The sequence below is a fragment of the Epinephelus lanceolatus genome, chromosome 21 (assembly GCF_041903045.1).
Source record: "Epinephelus lanceolatus isolate andai-2023 chromosome 21, ASM4190304v1, whole genome shotgun sequence".
Lineage (NCBI taxonomy): Eukaryota > Metazoa > Chordata > Actinopteri > Perciformes > Serranidae > Epinephelus > Epinephelus lanceolatus.
Window position 1 is genome coordinate 16,350,384 of NC_135754.1, and position 19,949 is coordinate 16,370,332.

General features: G+C 41.9%; 1 protein-coding gene across 4 annotated transcripts in view; it reads right to left on the reverse strand.

Annotated features, from left to right (window-relative positions):
* raraa (retinoic acid receptor, alpha a) overlaps positions 1 to 1,087 on the reverse strand; it is a 174,500-nt gene extending 173,413 nt beyond the window's left edge. For all 4 annotated transcript variants that reach the window (XM_078163614.1, XM_033612241.2, XM_033612242.2 and 1 more), the window contains exon 1: positions 845 to 1,087. The gene's annotated coding sequence lies outside the window, so the exon portion shown is untranslated. The remainder of the gene's footprint in view (positions 1 to 844) is intronic.
* Positions 1,088 to 19,949: the final 18,862 nt, after the last annotated feature.

Below are 19,949 nucleotides of genomic sequence, written 5' to 3' on the forward strand. Positions count from 1 at the left end.
TGCATGTGTGTTTTGGGTCATCAAGTTTGCAGCTCAGTATTAGAGCACATCAGAAGAATGCAGGCTGTGGTTGCCCCTCTGTGAGCTATGCCTGTTCATCCATTTACAGCACACCGAGGGGAGGAAATGGGCTCCTGATATGATCGGTATTAACAGCAAAGTACACCGTGCACTCGAGCAAAGTTCACCTCAAGCCAAAGGTAGCCCACAACGAGCCAATACTGATCATATTTGGGGAAAGCAGGGTGTCTAAAAATACATTTTTCTCCACATTCCGTTGTCCTGACGCTGCAAAAACAAACAAGTGGGTACAGACGCTCAGACACACAGCACTGCATGTTTTAACTCAATATTTGGGCACTTTTTTTTTAACAATGCAAAGCTGAATAAAGGGCAAGTCGGCTCTGTTAATTGACTCGAGGAAAGTGTCAGCGCTGAAATGTGCCCGACGTCTTTACAGGCTACATATAGGAGCAGAGGAGCGTTAGCTTTGCATGCTAGCCGCCCTAACAGACGCCGTATCCAGTGAATATAATGTCGCCCGGACACACACACAATTAGCTTTCTTGTATTTTATTTTAGTGGCCGCGAAACAGGCTACTAACTTGACACGAGTTTCGGACTCCGGTTGTTCAGTCCGTTTCTAACAACGAACGCGGTCTGGAAGAAAACCTGTCACTCCCGTGCACATTATCACCGTGGCCATGCATGACGCATTCAAAACCCTCCAGGTGAAAAGGCAAACTGTGTAATACGGTGCCCGGTTCACCTCCTGTAGAAGCTGAGACATGGACGCATGCTGTCAAATGTTGACAAGCTGTCAATGGCAAGTGGATGGTAATACCTGGGACCTGTTGACTCCTCCTCCCGGTCCCCTCGGGCTGCTGGTGGAAGTTCAGCCGCGCAGCTGTATTTCTCCGTGGTGGTACTCTTTTTCAAAGTTTTCCGCCGACTCTCCAATCTGCAAACGGTGGCTCTCGCCGGTTCCAAGGGACGTTAAGCCCCACCGGCGAACCGTAAGGTGCGTTAAGAGACGGAGAGCCGCTTTCACAGAGCAGGCAAGTTTGGCACGGCTTTCGCGAAGGCAACCATCGCAGTCACGTTCTCTGGCTGTGAAATCCAACACCAGCTCTGACCCCGCCCCTTTCCTTTTCTGGGGGCCAGTCTTAAAAAAGTGGATGTCCTGCTCCCTCCAGATGTGCCCAGTGCTCGGCTGACATGATGTGAGGCAACAACAAGTACAGTATTCGTTTAGTTGCGTTTTTACGCGTGTTTCATCCTCTCATTTTTTTCTAATAGCTTCTTTATGCTTCACTAAAATGCACAAAACTCCCCTTTCTACTCTCTGGCAGCCAAAGACTCAGTTTCTTGTGTTGCAAAAGAACTATTTAACCTTTAATGTGAGGTTAAAGTTAATAGTGTTTCCAATGAATGTGCGATTATGTAACTTTTATTATATTTTAAAAAGCAATGCAACCAAACACACGCTTGCAACAGAGAGCGTATCAAGCCAAAGATACTAAAATGCTCATTTTGCACGAGCCGAAAAACATGTGGAATTTTGGCAAAACAGATGGAAAATTGTTTTACATTTGCAAGGACAATAAAGACGTTGCATCCAGAATTTAATGCATTCCTTATAGAACCACTGAGATTAATAACTAGATCTAAACTATATAGTATATAAGAGTTACACATTTCAGACTGTTGCAGGGGCGTAAATATAGTCAGTGCAGTTGGACTGGGGCCCATGGGGTGGGGGGTATGTATGGCATGGAGAGAGCTAACCCTCCAATAATGTGCAAGGGTCTGCGTCCACATAGCTTTTTTCTTTAGCAGAAAAGCAGTGGCAGGGTGCTGGAGAGTGCTTCATAAAAAAGAGTACTATTTTCAATGACTTGCTCCACATGGGTATGTTACTGTGACAACACTGTTTTGACCCTAACATTAGCTAGGAAGCTAAAATAATGCTACATTAATGTTGTGTTGTGTGAATAAAACAATTTGCAGGAGTGGCCCGAATTAAGCAAGTAGCTCAATTTCGCATCATACGCTTATTTGTAAGAGTTGAAAAATCGTAACTCTAGCCACGATAGAGAATCAGCATTGAGATCCTCTGGGGACATATGACACTGAGGACGCGCTGGTGGAAGTTCATTCACCAATTCAACGATTTCACGCACATATGATGCAAGTTATTTGCGCGTATGACAGTCAACACTACATATTTTAGCATTCAAACTTGTGCGAGTGTTTGATGTGAACACAACAGAGGGTTGACTACACAGTCAAAAAGAAGCTTACAAAGCAAACAATAATAAAGGCACAACACTTTTAAAATTGGATTTTCTGTCTTTATTGTGACGGTAGACAGTAGTCTAGCTAAAGAAGCTGCAGTGACATCACCAGCACCTTTCTGAAAAGCTCAGAGATTTTTAACTCGAAGCGTTTGAAGTGGCCACACAAAAAAATAAGTGCGCTTTAAATAAAAATACAATGGGCGCGGTGGCTGCATACAATCGCTTGTTCTTGCTCCTCATTGAGAACAATTGAAAAAAGACACCGACACGGAGAAAAAAATGCTCTGTGGACGGACAGAGAATGAGCCCTTGAAAGTGACTGAAATATTCAGATAGCCACCTCAGAAATATGCATGTTTTCAAAGATGCTGCTATAAATTTTCTTTTTTCTTTTTTTTTGTGAAATAGTCAATAGCAGTCTACAACATAATAAAATATATATATATATATATATATATATATATGTAAAAATAAATAAAATTTTAACAATTATCAAATTCAATGAATAATTTCTTCTTTTATTTAGTATTTTTGCCATATACAGATTTGCAATGATGATGATAACATGTATGTTGATTATGTCCAATGTCAAGTCTCTTTATGATCATGTGATGAGACAATACGATATATGATAGCTAGTTGAGATGCAAAGTCTGGCGCTAGGATGCGTATAATAGCGTACAGTGGGACCCGTCCTAACAACCTATACCACTGGTGTGTTGTAAAAACGGCTTCACCCACAAACTACATCTTATATCAATCATGTATGATGTAGTTTTCCTTATAGTATTATCCCCTGTTTTGTAAAGCCTTAAAATAAAATATCAACCTATAAAATGTAAACTCTCTATCACAGCTGTGGGACACCAGAGAAACTGGAGAACTTTGTGATTTTATTCAAATATGTATCATTTGTATAAAATTTTAAACAATCTGGCCTTTCCTCTATTGCGTGACTATGCCTCCCTGTCCTGCTGAGAACACCATTAAAGGCTCTAAAATATCTTCCATCACAGATTGTACTGTACCCTTTTGTCACACTGCATTTGGGCAGTCAGCTCCTTCTGTTAAATCCAGCACTCAGAGGAACCCTCTGCCAGATCACATAAAAAGCTGCAACTCTTTTTATATTTAAAGCCAAATTATACATTTGTTTTTTATAAGCAATCTTGCTCTGTACTCGCTGACTCTGCGTTTTACTTCTATACTAAATACTTTAGCTGATTTTTAAATGTCTCTATAATTGACATTTAGTAGATGTGAAATATGTGACCTACTATTGTGTGTGCCTTTATGTTATTTCTCTTTTTTTTGTGATGGGTGTTATATCTATGTGCATGTTTTTGATTGTGCCTGCATGTGAAAACTAGCTCTGAGCTTGGCTAGCTGTCTTACAATCATAAAACAAACCAAGAAAGGTCACAAATCAAATTGTTTCTGTGATATGTAAGCTATTGTTTTAGATAAATCTAGTCATAAGGGTGTCAGTCTTATGTGTGCACGTATACATATGGTAGGCTGTTCTCATGTACTTTTTGTACATATACCAACAAAAGGTGATGCACCAGAATTCCCACACCATCATGAGCCAGTAATGTGTGTATAGCCCATGCAATCGGGGAGGCTGTGATCATGTGACCAATGTGCTGCGGAGCAAAGAAGAAGTAGTATAAAGAGAAAAAATTCCATATCAGGATGAAGGTTGGGGTGGTGGATGTGTCAAACAAACACAGGACTTTCCCTCAGGAGATCCACGTTTGTGTGCTGTGTTAAACTTTATTGTGTTAAACTTTATTTTAAGGTACTTTGTCAACATGTTTCTTTTCCTAAACCTAACCTACGCAACTTTACTTACCTGAACCTAACCTACGTAACTTAACTTACCTAAACCTAACCTACGTAACTTAACTCACCTAAACCTAACCTACATAACTTTACTCACCTGAACATAACCTACTTAACTTTACTTATCTAAACATAACCTACTTAACTTAACATACCTAAACATAACCTATGTAACTTTACTTACCTAAACATAACCTACGTAACTTTACTTATCTAAACATAGCCTACTTAACTTAACATACCTAAGCATAACCTCTGTAACTTAACTTGCCTAAACCTAACCTTCGTAACTTTACTTACTTAAACATAATTTACGTTACTTTGCAGACCTAAACATAACCTATCTAACTTTATTTACCTAAACGTAACCTAGGTAACTTTACTTGCCTAAACCCAATCTACGTAACTTTACTTGCCTAAACCTAACCTACGGAACTTTACTTGCCTAAACTTAACCTACGTTGCTTTACATTATGTACGTAATGTGACTAAGCCTTTCATGCTAATTTGTTAGATATCATACAAACTTTTGTATATGGATAGGTTGCAAATGGACCTGTATTTACCTGTCGACCAACTGCCAAATAAGTTGTATCATTTTTGTCTAATTAATATTTTACAGATTAAAAATATGAATTGAAAACCCTTTAAATTTTCTGCACTGATAAGACAAAATGGTCAATGGCAGCTGATCTCTTTATGACCATCAATTGAAACTCCGGTTATGTGTGATTGGTGTTTGTCCTTATTTTTCACAGTTTATTGACTATGCAAACAATTGGTTGATCAAAAAATATTAATAATAGTTTGATCAATAATTTAAATAATTGTGTGTGTATGGGCACACAGGTGTGAATACCAACAGGTGCAAAGAGGTGCATGCATCTGTGTTTGCGTGCGAAGGAGTTGTGTGCCAAGGTAAAGCACAGGTTCTCTCCCATCTCTCCGGTATGACTGCTACACTCAATAGTTTTCCACCCCTGAAAGCAAAGTTTGGTGACAGGTGGTAGATGTGAAACCCCTTGTCCCATATGATTGGACAAAAGGCCACAAGACAGCTAGTGACACACTTTGCCACCACATTCACCCTCTCAGTTGCTTTTCATCTTTTTCCTGGGAGCGCTGACACTGCTACAGAGAGAGTGCGAGCGACAGTATCCTCCTTGTTTCCCCTGTTGCCTTTAAGGCTTTCTTATACAAAAGCTGTGAGTGGCACTAAGCTGTGTCAGTTGTCACACATCACCACACAAGTGAGGAATGCAGTGCTGGGGGGGGGGTTGGTTGTGACATGGGACACACAGGCATGTGAGTAACTGTGGACTGAGGGAATCATAAGATGCTGAAAGTATGTACTGGCGGAAGTAGCTGCTGTCATAACAGAATAGTTGAAGAGATGGAATTGTCTTATTTCACCGCCATCTGACAGCCGGAACTGGGGCCCAGCATGCGTGCGTGTAGCATGTGTTCATGTAGACTGGATGTGCTCGCTGTCGTCCGCTAAACTGCAGCGTGGGGATTTGTATTGTGTAGCGTTGTGTTTCCTCTACATATCTCTAAGTTGGAGAGTAAGGCCTCTGGGGTCTCCTTAGCCCAGCTGCATCCTCCACTTGTAGCCAGGTTTACACTGGAAGTTACTGGAGTTGAATCTTAATGGCTTACCGGCCCAGTACCGCTCCCTTTTACTCAGAGACACAGACTGCATTTAAGCGTATACTGTACAGCCATAAGGACATGTCAAGCATAGTGGAAAACCATGTGATGCATGTTCCATTTCATGCTTTACATAGCCTCCCTCTATGCAAGCAAACCTTCAGAATGTCAGGCTCAACACAGTGGCTTGGAAGGCATTAGTTTTGTGTCTGGCTACTGTACAGAGACAGAACATCAGAATTTAGACATGCTTCAAAGATCCAAGTTTTCCAATGCTGCCTTCTCCATTTTCAAGACTTTCAAGGAAACGAGACTGACATTGACATGAAGGATTACATACAGCATGCATACATAATGTCTGCCTATGTTTCTGGTTAGTAGAACATTTGCTACTAACTGGTGTTTCTTTTTAAATTGGGACAGCTCGATCCATTACTTTAATGTATCCCAAGTTGAGGGTCAGAATCCCTTAACGGGTCAGACAGTGTTTGAGAAGGTCACATGGTGATTGAACAGGATGGGAAAACAAACAAAACTATACAGACTACATAAAATCTTTTATCTCAGCTTTTATGTCATTAATCATTTAACCAATTTCATCCTCTGAAAATGATAAGTAGGGGAATTAAAATCATGATGGGTCACAAGTAGGTTTCTTTGTTCTGTTTGACATGTTTGGAAATGCATTGATTCGCCGTCTTGCTGAGATTTAGATGAAAAGATTGAGACCACTCTCATGTCTGTATGGTAAATGTGAAACAACGGCTAACAGCCAGTTAGCTTAGCTTAGCATAAAAGATTGTAAACGGGCAGAAAAACAGCTAGTGTGACTCTATTCAACTGTAACAAAATCTGCATACCAGTACTGCTAAAGCTACATAATTGATAAATAAATTAGCATGCTATGTCTTGTTTGTTTAAACTGTACAAAAGCCAAATGAAAAAGTTTTATAGCTGGGAGATGCCGGGCTTGGCTGGGAACACTTCCTGGATTTCCCCCTGGAGCTGGTAGCCCAGCCAGGCAAATTGTTTTTCCCTTTTTCCAGTCTTTATGCCAAGCTGAGCTAACTGGCTGCTGGCGGTAGCCTTATATTTATCATACAGATATCTAACTCTCAGGAGGTCAGTAAATCAGCCCAAAACATGTGCTTATTCCTTGACCATTTGTGTATCAGTTAAATCTGAACTAACCCTTCCACACACCAAAGTCACACAATAACACTAACTAACTAACTGATCAAGACAGCGGTAGACCAGCTGTTCAGTGGGCTGATTTTATCAGTAGAGTCTGACTTTGAAGAGAGCAAAGATAAGTGTTGCTTTTAGTTCAGTTCCCAGTTGCAAAGAGCCGCCTAACGGAAAGGTAATGTAGTGCATTTGGGAAGTACTGAGCATACGACTGGATAAATAAGACTTGGATTATACTGCACAAGTTGTGTGAGCGTTTGAAAATGGATGGTTTGATATACTTTTGCTGTTGTTGAATGCAGTCACCATGACTTCAGTTCCCCCATTTTTTGGATTCTACGTTCACCGAAGGCATGGGAGAAAAAAGTTTTCTTCACAAAGTCGACACAACATGGTTTAAATAATTGTCATAGAAACATTTAGGGGATACAGTATTCCTTTAATACAGACAAACTCTGACACTTTAAGAAGCACAATATCCAATGTTCTCACAGAGCTGCCTTGGTCCTGCGATTTCCTCCTATGAAAACCATAACATAAAATAGTCCCTGTAGATGGTCATTGTTACAGGGCTGCAGTGGAGTGTCTCTCTCATGTTTCATTTTACAAGGCACCTGGTGAGCCCTTTAGCAGGTGCTCAGTTTCCGCCTCTGCACGTCAGGTTCCTATTTACTGTCCACTGTGAAAGTCCAGTGCTATTTCCAAAGTGTGGTAACATTAGCCAGCCTGATCAATGCTTTCACCCCCAGCGTGAGGCCACATACCACATGTCATGGCCTGGTTCACAGAGAGAAAGAGAGGGTGGCAGAGACAGGCTGAGGCGGGAGGAGGGCTCCTCCACATACAGTGTCACCCACACCCAACAGAAACATTTCCAGTACCCCAAATGTCAGTGGACAATTACAGTGAGGCGGCTAACGCACTGAGCAACATGAGAGCCCAGGGGCCTGACGTCAGACGGGCCAGTAGTCTACCAGCCTTTCTTGGGTATAAATTAAGATCTGAGACCTGATGTAAGAGAGAAAACCTAGAAGGTGCCAAGGCTTGTTGGTCAATCATCATCCACAGTCCTTTGGCTTTTAATTTGTCCTGCCTGCTGCTCCCTTCTTAAAACCACATATTTATTTGGAATTCCCAGCAGCCAACCATTCATCACTCTGCGACTCTCCTTTATAAGTTTGTCCTCCACAGTTGAGTGGTGAAACCGTCAAGTAGCCACCATAGAAAGCACTTCATGGCAAGGCTGAAGCTTAGACGATTGAGCTTAATAAAAGAGACTTTCTGACTATATCACAAGTAGATAAAGATATAAAACCACTTGAATGCTCAAAAGTAGCGATCCTGCCAGCAGCTGAATGTGCCACCAATGTCTGTAAGTGTGATTGGACAGCGTGCTGAAAAGGTACATAAGGCTCTCTCAATGGTTCGCTACATGGCGCGAGGTTGTGAAGAATAAAGAAGAAATGAGCGAGGGGAAGAGAGCGAGCTCAGATGAGATCGTATCAGCCGCATGGAAACAGTTAGCCAGGCCCCAAAGCCTCCTTTGAACTGAGAATGGCTGTTAAGAAATAGCTTTCACTCAGAGCACATTTGAATAACATGCCACCAACATGCAAGTAGGACGCAGAAATTTCCACATGCCACCACCGACGCTGCCACACACAGCAGGGACAGCCCTACATACCCACCCACGTCCCTACCTAATCTCACCTGCAAGAGAGAAAACCCATTATACAGTTTAATTTTCTCGTTCTCATTTTTTCCCCTCCTGGCAAAAAAAAAAAAAAAAAAAAAAAAGATGATTTTTCAAACCTCTGACAGCCGAGCCTTTCGCAGGATTTAGTCCATCTGAAAACATGTGGTAAGCCTTGTGGAATGTTTCAAATGATTCCCAGATGTGGGCCGCAGACAGGTTTAACCCATTCTTTTCCTACTCGGCGGCAGGGAGGAGGTATAAAGGAGGCCTTGCCGGGAGAAAGTCTAAGCAATATCAAAAAACTTTTATCCCTCTCCGTCGATTTTTGTTACTTTCAAAGCATTAGGGCCCACTGAACTGTGGCTTAATGTAATTTGCCGTAAAGCTAAAAATGGAAGTCCTTTTATGCTGCATTACCCAAGAATAAAGAATGCGAGAGCGCTGATTTTTCCAGATGACTCAGCAATTGCAGGGACCTGGCAAAGTTAAGGAAAACACCTTTATTGAGGACAATGCATACTCCTGACATGGTTAACTTCTCTCGGCATTGCTCAACAGACTGTTTTCTTGGCTTGTTTTTCCCCCTGCAAAGCAACCTGTAACAAAGCATAACATTTCTTGTGTATCAGCTCGAAAGCAACGTCTCTCCAGGCATTTAATATAGTCTGCTGAGCTTTGCCAATGCCATATAAAAGAAAAACAAGACTTAAGCTTACTTAATGCTTCACTTGAACTTCATCATCATTGTTTACATGGTACGATTAAGCCGGGACTCCAAACAGGGGTTGCTGGATCATTTTATGAAGGACATTGTTGTTGTAACACTCCCAAAGATGGCGGTTTTGATGAGATAGGGAGGGAGGTAACAGAAGAGCCAAAGTACTAAACGGGGTGGAGAGAGTGAGCCGCTTGATATCCTATGAGCAACAAACTCAAGTGACCCCATTCCCTGTTCTCCCTCTCTATCTTCAGCTCTGTCGTTCCCTCCCTCTGCCTTTTTCTCTCTTTCTTTCTCTCGCTCTCTCTCCTTCCCTCTATACTTCCCCCTCTCTCACCAGCCCAGCCAACTGTGAAGCAGTTGTCCAACACGCCCGTCAGCCTGCCAGCCAGCATGTTGGACCCAGTCCCATTATACACAATCATAACAGACAGAAAGCAGACAACTGATAGAATTGCACTAAAATTGGGGGCAGAGGAGAGTGGCAGGCAGTCACTCTGGCAGCGAGTTGGTGAGCAAAGAAAAAGGTAGAGAAGCAGTCAGAGAAAGAGAGATAGTCTTGCGCTATGAGGCACTTAGCAGGATACCATAGGCCATATGAGGCCAGAGCAGGCTGGGAAAGATTGTTACTGCTTTGAGCTTCCACATGTGACTGCACCGCAAAACCCCCTCTCCCTTTTTTTTTTTTTTTGCCTCCCTCCCACAAGCCTCCCTAAGGAAAGACCAGCGTTTTAAAAGAAGCACAAACAACTGCCAACTCCGAATTCTGCTTTTTATTTCTGAAGGGGAATCAAGCGTGCTTTTGCTTCCTTAGCTGTGTCGTGTTGCAAGGAGCCCAATGCTCTGTTGCTCAGGTCGCCCATTAAGTCAGAACAAGGTTTTAGGCCTGGGATCACATCCAGAGGGGATTAGGCCAAAATGTGCGATGGTGTCATGTTTGTGTACCTTTCATTTCCGCCTCATCCCATCAATTATCTGCTTTGTGTGTTATCAGGTGGAGTATGCAAGAGGAAGCATTCAACAACAAGTGCTGGATATCAAAGACCACACCCACTGTGACTTTAAGGTTTAGAGTTTATATTTTAAAATAGCTTGACATATTGGAAAATGTGAGTCATATAAGATGATCTATACCACTTTCATGTCTTTACATTAAGTATGAAGCTAGAGCTGGGAGTTTTTTAGCTTAGCTTAGCATAAAGACTGGAAGCAAGGGGGAAACAGCTAGCCTGGCTAACCTTAAAGTAAAAAATAATATCAACCCATCAGCACAAGAACCTGAATCTAACCAGACACAACATGATAATTACTGAGCTTTAAAGGAACACTTCACTCAAAAAATGAAAATTTGTGTATTAATTACTCACCCTGTGTTGCATTAAACTCATGAAGAAAACTTTGTTTTTCTTGCATGCTTCCATGGTACACAGAGAATCCAACAAAGGTGAACACTCTTCATGAACTGAAGTAATTGGGGTCCACATTTAACAACAGCAAAACTATACTGAAATATCCTTTTACGAACTTTCACACAAATTGTGCAGTATAACCCAAGTCTCATTTATCCAGTTGCATGCTCATTACTTCCCAAACAGATGCATATTTGCAAAAACCTTACTATTTAAAACACTAACACCCAAAGTAGCACACCCTGAACTCTGCTTAAGCATGCTACTCATCCATGGGAGACTGTACTGAAGTGCTTTAAATTATAATGTAGTGAAAATGCATGTGTTTGGGAAGTACTGAGCATACGACTAGATAAATGAAACTATGATCATCCTACAGAAGTTGCGTGAGAGTTTATAAATGAATTAATAAATGTGTCGATAAAGTTTCGCTGTTGTTAAACACTGACCCAGATTACTTAAGTTCATAAAGAATGTTCGCCTTTTTTGGATTCTCCATTGACTGTGGAGGCATGCAAGAAACACAAAGTTTTCTTCACAAATTCAGGTAACACGTGGTGAGTAACTGACATGCAAATGGTGATTTTGCAGGTGAAGTTTTCCTTTAAAGATGCTGGTAGGCGGATTTCTGAACTTTTACCTCTTCTTCCAGACTTTATACTAACATAAGCTAACAGTCTCCTGCCTTTATTTTCATATTTACTTCACTCACATGAGATTTGTTTGATCTTCTCATCAAACTCGCAGCAACAAAAAAAATTACAAGGCTATATTTTACAAAAAATTGAGCTATTCAATTAAAGCTGGCAGAACAAATAAAACCTTCCAACTTCTAAGCCAAACAAACAGGTCTGGTGCTGATGTCATGTCACGCAACATGAATGAGACATACTACCCAAACTAACCACCTGGCAGCCTCCGTCTGCACAGCGCCTGTATACCCACACATAAGGTTATGTTGCACCACCCCCCCTCCTTCCCACCGCGTCTTCCATTTTGGATCATTGGGGTGCCAGTCGCCAACATGTTCCCCTTCTCAGCATCTCATCAGAGGAAACCCAGAGAGTATGTCCCTTTAATTAGACCGCCCGTGAAAATAATGGCGCATTAATGACATTTCTATGGGGGCCAATGAGCTGGAACAACAGAGGAAAGACTAAATCACAAATCAATTCCAACAAATGTAATTAAGGCTTAATTAGCCTCCAGGGTGTCACTGGAATGCCACGGAGGGGATGATGTGGAGGGAGAGAGAAAGAGAGGGGAAGTAAAAGAGAAATTTAGAGAAAGTGAGACCGTCATGGGTCACGTGAACAATGTCTGTTCTTTAACCTGCTGCATGTACAACAATCACGAAAGACATACTACATTTATTGTGCATCATGCTTCGACATGATAACGTCACTTGATGCTCTCAAGGCTTTGATTAAAGTCATAAGAAACGCTAGCTTCTGTATGCTAAATGTGTGGTTCTTGGCACGTGCCTGGGCGGTTTTAAAGGGGAGGGCTGATTTAAAGGCAACACTTCCAGTGTGGAGCCGCACAGCCAGCGCTGGGTAGAGAAGTGCTAATTCTCTATAAAAACAGCAGCATGTACGGTTAAGCCCAGCAACATTCTGGTGTTAAAAAGAAAGGAAGGAGGGGAGAGAAAAAAACAACAGAGAAAGGGGGAAAAACAGAAATGCAAAAAACCGCAGGGAGGCTTGGAGAGGACTGGCCTGCCTCGCTGGATGCCAGATCACACAAACACAGACTCTCGCGCCAATAAATGAGCTTCATAAACTGCAATTAAAACCCTGGGCACTAATTTAGTGGAAATGGCAGCCTGTAAAAAGCGGAGAGTGTTAAGAGAAAGGAGGAGAGGAGGACGTAAAGGGGAGAAGTTTCTGGACTTCAACAGAGGTGATTTTTTTTCCCCTTTCTTTTTTTTTTCATTCCTTGCATTAATGCAAACCATACCATGCTTATACTTTTTCCTGGCTTGTACCACACACATGGACACAGTGAGTTATTCACTTTAACGCAGGGGAGCAGAGACTTTACACACACACACGCACACACACACAAAAATGCCTTTCCCAATAGCTATGCAGGAAGGCAGGCAGGCAGGCCTGTCATATCAGAGGTGTTGGGGGGTGCACTGGACACGGCTGATGGGAGACATCTGCCCCAGCCGCCTGTCTATCAGGGTCAAAAGACTATAGAATGAGGTGTCAGCATTGTGATAAAACAGCCCACACATACATGCACACACACACATATGCACACAAGAAAATACAAGGTGCAGGGAGAGAAGGAACCCACTCCATAAACATATCCACCACCCGGCAGACAGCGCAGTCTAAACCATCAAGTGACACACTTGATATGCTCGTGTGCATGTTACAGTAACAGTAAACACGGCTGTAATTGGGGATGAGTGGTCATGTCAAGCGATGCAGTGCAACTCTGTTAGATGGTGTCGTAAAGGCGTTCGGTTGCTGCGGGTGCAGAGTGACAGTGGAACATCAGAGGCTGGTAAACAGCGTGAGTGGTCCAGCCGCTGCGTGTGAATTCCTCGTAAACCAGCAGCAGCTATTCCTTCACACAGGATGGGTGGTTTCAGCATCTCTTCCTGGTTAAGATTACTGCAGAGTATCGTCTGACCTTGAGCTGGCTCGTCTCCCCCCCCCCCCCCCCTCCTCCTTTAAGACTGATCGTAAGCTGGAGCTTTAAATCTTATTCATGGAACTTGCATAGTCAACGTCTTCAAATGTCAGGAAAATGGCAAATACCACAGTAATGTCAATAAAGAATGCTCCCATATCTGCAACCGCGGATGCAAAAGCTAAAAGCATGTGCAGTTAGCTTTTTATAAATGTCATGTGCTTATGTGTAAGTAATCTCTGGGCTGCGTTTTTATTTTTCATGGTTGCCTTGTGTCACACAATGTGACCGTAAAGCCCCAGATGCATACCAGTGGTCTCATCCCTGCTCCCTCCAAAAGCTGCGCATACACTGGAAGTGAGTACGTAATGCTCTGTGCCATGTTGGCTTTTTTAATTGCTTATTGATTGCAATGTCATGCTGTGACAAAAAAAAGCAGGGGAAAAAACAGAGGAAAACCTGGAAGTGATGAGAATTTAGGGGCATAATGCATGGCTGAGCAGGAGACTGCCTCAGAGGGGGGTGAGCATAAAGCAAACTCTCCTGGAGAGTAAATAAAGGAGATTTAAAAAAAAAAAAAAACATGCCTTGTACTGGCTCACAGAAGGGGTTCCAGTTTAAAAAGCAGGAGCCACCATCTGGGCATGGAGTACGTCTCTCTTTCGTGAAAGAGAAAAACAACATGAACTTGGCAACGGAAGTTTGAGGTTTAGGCTTTTATCACCACCCGAATCCTCTGCTCTATCTCTTTTGGGTTTCCTGTGTAAGTCACCATTGCACTAAATGTGCCCTTGATGACTCTCTGCACAAGCAGTCACACACAGTTTAAATAACATGCAGAGTTTACTTTTAGGGACAAGTAAAAAAAGCACCCAGAGTAATATGATACATGAATACAGTATACCGTGTGAAACAGAACCTCTTCAGTGATTAGGAGAATCTAATGACTCTGTTTCTTTTATGGGAACTTTGTAGATTAGTGTTTTTGAGATCAAATGAGTGTTAGAGTAGATTTTATCAGATCAGGCACTTTCAACGCCCTCAATCGAGAAATTACTACTTGTAAATGGAAAGAAACGCTCAGTGTGACGGTGCTGTGCTACTGATAATTTACCATCAAGATATAGTGCTGGAGCTGTGAAGCCACTTGTACATATTTAGACTAGTTTTGGTCTCTTTAAAGGCACTCTGAGTCACTGTCACTATGAGTCATCGCATGCAGGCACGCAAATGGGAAATGATACCCACTTATAATGATCAGCCGGGATCAGATGTTGCTCATCTGTGACTCCTGCTGCTTTTCCCAGGGCTACAAGTAGCCACACAGAGACTGACAGAGGCAGGCAGCGAGGAGTGACCATAATCCTCAAATGTCCCCCTGTGATCCACGAGGAACCTGCTGCTGATCTGATCCAAATGAGGCGGAGAAGGAAAACTCTTTCCCTTAATCTCTGCAGGAAAAAAAAAACAGACGGAGGGTTGAGAGAACCGCAGCAGTACGATGGCAATCTGAAATAGCCGTGTCTCTGGCTTTAAATAACAGCAAGTAAAATAAACATGTTTAGCTGTCTAGCACATGTTAAAGTTTTTTTTTAACATCACACTCATTATAACTTTGAATGCCCCTGAATTTAAGGTGCTGTATGCAACATTTAGAGCATTAATATAGCAGGACAAAACTAAAGATATGGTGGAGTAATGGCGTCCTGAGCAGAGAATGAATGAATGTTATCATAGACTGTATAATAAAGACAGATGACATGAAAGCTCACGGATGACTTCAGTGTGGGTCATAAACCCTGCCCTCTCTAAGCCGATTGGACACGGGCCAAACTAACAGATCAAAGTACATGTCAAATAAACTTTTCCCAAATATGGTTTCTGTCATGTTCAGTAGTTCTCATCACGCTGATGTAACTTCTAGTGTTAATTTTTTCTGATAAGTTTGATTCTAACTAGTTATTTGGTACTAAAACAAAAGAGGGTTTGACGTCATGATTGACAGCTGTGTGTGCCACTTAGTGTGTTTGTGATCAATGACGCTGCTCCCAATTGGTCAGAGGGGCGTATGGGCAGGAACTTGACACGGATATTGCTTTAGTGCAGACTCTGGCTCCAAATGACGTCACCAGAGCAAGATGGCAGCAGCTGTATCTGGGATATTTTGGCTTCATTTTGTACAGTGGAAGGAAGTGGAGATGCATCATTACTTTATATACAGTGCATGCATGTAAACGCATGTGAGTCCCTGTGAGTCGGCGCTGCTCTGCACTGCACTCATAGAATGGTTCCCACTCACCAGTCCCTCCAGAAAATCGCGATCTTGCGAACCCAATAATTAACGTAAATTCAACAAAAGTCCGCAATATTTGCGGGGGCATGCAATTTTTCAAAAGTCCTGCTATTTTTCTGCGTGTTTCCACATTTTCCGGCTGACCAGAGGTTGTCATGAAGTTGTCAGCCGTCATTTTAAACATCAGATGTGTCATCAAATCGCGCTAATGGCATTGCAGTATGGAGAAACACTGTATTGACATAAGAATTTGCACTGTTTAAATGCATACAATATGTGCTGAATTTATTAAAATGTTATGTTTACAGAAGATGGAGCTTACATGTTGTTTTACAGTCACATAGTCTGGTTTGAGAGCTACAATATTCACTCAGGATTTTTTGCAGCATTATTGGAGTCCATGTTTTGAAACTAATTAAATAAAACTAGAAAAAGAACTATAAAAACGTTTGCATCTATTTTTATAATATTCAGTATAATTATTATAGCAAGTGATTACATGACTTATTTTTTGGAGGTAGTAGTTTTAGTAGTTTTTGTCATTAGCTGCAATTTTTGTCATTTGCCGCAATTTCCAGCAAAAAATCACATAAAAATGCCAAAATTTTTATCGCATTTTTTGACAAAATCAGCTGCAAATTTAAGGTTTTTTGGCACGAGATCCTGGAGGGACTGACTCATAATGCCGTCCTGACCCTTGGTGACAGAACGGTAACATTGCAGAAGCATAATGTACACCTCTGGGTTCCCCCCAGTTTAACACTGTTAGCTCTCTCAGCACTGTTGCTGTTGTTAGCACTGTTCATGCTGTTAGCACCATTAGCTGCTAGCCAGCTCAGCCACCTTCATGTTAAGAGCCATGGCTCATAATTTGAATCATTGATAAGCTCTGAATGTCGCATACAACTACTTTAATTCACCAAAAACACCAGCGTTGCCTTTTCCTGTTTCTCATTTAGAGCTGCTTGCATGCTTTTTCAGTACCAAAGAAATGGGTAATTTTTAATGACATTTTTAATGATTTTTTAAAACTGAAATGTACACACATGGTACACAAATATACAAAGAGGATAATTCAGGTCATGATGCTTCCTTCTGCAGAACCATTTATCACACAAACACATCTATATGAAGTAGATGGTGTGACACATCTGTGGGCTGTGGCTGTGAATAATGTAAATAAGCTTCTATATAAACACTCCCTCTGGGTGGACTTCCTAATGATTTGATTGCTTTGATACCAATACCACTTGAATCTTCTACCCAGTGAGGTTACCAGCACTGCAGCTATATTTACAGGGTCTTGTACAAAAGTTCTCTGTCAAACTTGGAGCCAGTGTTTGGCTTTGCAAAGTCCTTTTTACAACCACAGAAAGAGGAAATGGGCAAAAGGAGAAAGTATCACCTGGAGCAGTGCCATGTGTTAATTCACAACAAGTCTGAGCCACTCATTATCCCAGAGCTGATTAGAGAATGCAGTTTAGTAAGGACTAACCTATAGTGGTGTTAGGAGGAGGCTGTAAAAACAGGCAGGGATTATCACGCCCACCACAGGGCACACTGGGGCAGCAGAGGCAGGCATGACTGTTGCATCCGGAGATGGCCAGATGTGTTGGGAGCTCAGTGACAGGCACAGATTAAGGTCGCACTGTCCTGGTTGGATTAGCGCCAGGCACTACATGATGCTAATGGCCTGGCAGTGCCCGGCAGAGTGAAGGCATAGGTAGGCTGGCAGATGTCGACACGAGGCTTTTATGTTTAGCGCCCGGCCCCTGCCTCCGCTCGGCTCCCTGGTCCCACTGCAAGCCAACTTTACTCTACCCAAACAGATGAGCGGCTTGGTAGCAGCAGCTGGAGTTATGAAAGACTTCACAGCACACAAAGGTCCCAACCTTTTGATCTGCTGGTGGATAGAGCGATGGCCTTTATTTTACTCTGTGTATAGCTTTTATCTCATTAGTCCCTCACTCACACACTGGCGCTTTTTACAATGACTCATCTTTTATTGTCAGACAAGGAAGAAAACTTTGCTAGAACATTACGGTGGCCATATGTGATGAGTGCTGTAAAAATGTACAGGGGGTGGACACCTGGACAATCTAATGCAACTGAATGTAATACCTCTGTGATAAGCATTACCTTTGAGAAGTTTATTATGCTCAGTTATTGTTGAAACTGCAACAGAGAGGTACTGATTCAGTCTGTGAGATCATATTTTGTTGGGTTGCTGTATTGGATTAGTGTACTACACAGGTGTTACATGTTACTCTGTCTCTGTATGCTTGAAGCAGGTAAGTAAGGGACAGAAGCTGGAGTTGAGCAGAGATAACTGTAAGCCTGTTGTTGTAGCTGACCTTAGAGCAGGATAGAGGGAAAACAGCAGAGATGTAGCAAAAAATGAACCACAGGATGTACCACAGTGAGATGTGCAACTCCAGCTAAAACTTTAACACTTTACTTTATTGTGCCATGCTTTTCAAGGCATCTATCGAACTATACAACTAAGTGCAACCTGACAAAGCAGAATGTTACAGCGACAATTTAATGTTTCTCCATTTAAACTTGACTAGAATAGCAGAACATGTCCCTGAGCCTATGTTTACTAATTGAATTTGCTACTTTTGTCTGAAGGACAGAACACAAAGATATTCAGTTTACAATTACATGAAAAAAAAGCAAGAGACACGTTTCAGAAGCTGGAGCCAGCAAATATTTGCCATTCTTGTCTGATGAATAGATTCTTTTTTGAAGGATGAGGCTAGCATTAGGCTATATTCTTCTTATTGTCAAAAAATATCCTTGAAAAGACCAAAACCAACAATATGCAATTTTTCTAAATGCGAAGTAATTTACTGAAACAGCCAGGCATTGTAAGTTTTAGTAAACAGAATGTTCTCATGCACTGTTTGTACATACACATACAAAAAATAACACACCACAATTTGTATAACGCATGAAATTATGTGCCAGGAAGGCTATGATCACGTGCGTAAGGAAGTAGTATTAAGAGTGAAAGTCCAATTAAGGAGGCAGGTTGGGGTGCTGGATGGGTCACAAAACACAGGACTTTCGCCCAGTAGACCGGTGTTCAGGAACTTCGAGTTATTTTGAAATATGTCGTCACCATGTCTCTTTTTCTAAACTTAACATACGTAACTCTATCTGCCAAAACCTAATCTGTATAACTTTATGTTAAGTACGTAATGTGAGGACGTCATTTGGGGGGCGCTGTTTCGTCGGATATGCAAACCATTGTATGATTTTACGTTGTAGCAAATGTTGCTCAGACAGGTGTAAATAATCCAGTTGTTGGTCGGGCTGGGGATCAGTACGTGATACCTTTAAGGTATCAACCAAAATAACCCAACACCAAGTAGTATTGAAACTTTATAATCCAACGATACCTGCAATCAATTCTTTTGTAACAAAATTGATTGGTCCACTACTGCAGCAGCTACAAGCCATACAGTCTGTGGTGTGGTGAAGTCAAGCACTGTGTCTTTGACAGAGTTGGCAGTTCAGTGTGTGCTGAGGTGGCAAGCAAACGTTCGACCAAGTATGGTGGCATTTTACACATCTGAATGCTTCCATTCACACGATGGTTATCAGATGAAGTACTCTACTGGCACTGGTATCACTTTAAGGGCACTTGCATTGGCACTGGTATTGTAATTTTTTAAATGATACCCAGCCCTAGTTGCTGGGGACTATTTTTAGCCATGGATTAATACTCCTCACACAGTATTTATGGCAGCAGGACAGTCTATGTAGGACTGATACTAAATAAATTACAGTCTTTCCATCATGATAATAAAGGAACTTTTCACCCAGTGTAAAGACGCAACTCATTTAATTTTAACTCAGCTTTCTCAGCTTTTCACCAGCAATATCTTTTAAAGGATTAATTGATTATCTAATTTCTTAATGATTAATATTCTGTTGAAAGACAGAGCATCATTTCAGCACCACATAATATCATACACCACAAGAGCAGGGAACTGATAACAGACAAGGACAGCGAAGGCAGCAAAGCGGACAGTGAACTGGCCGAGCAGGCGGCAGGCAGGCTTGCTCCTCCGGGAAACGCTTGGAAACGGGAACATGAGTCTACATTTCTAGACAGTGACTGGCCTAGTTTCAGGAATACAGTCCATGCCGTCTCTCTCTCTTTCTATTCTGTCTCGCTCGTCAGCACCACAGCGGA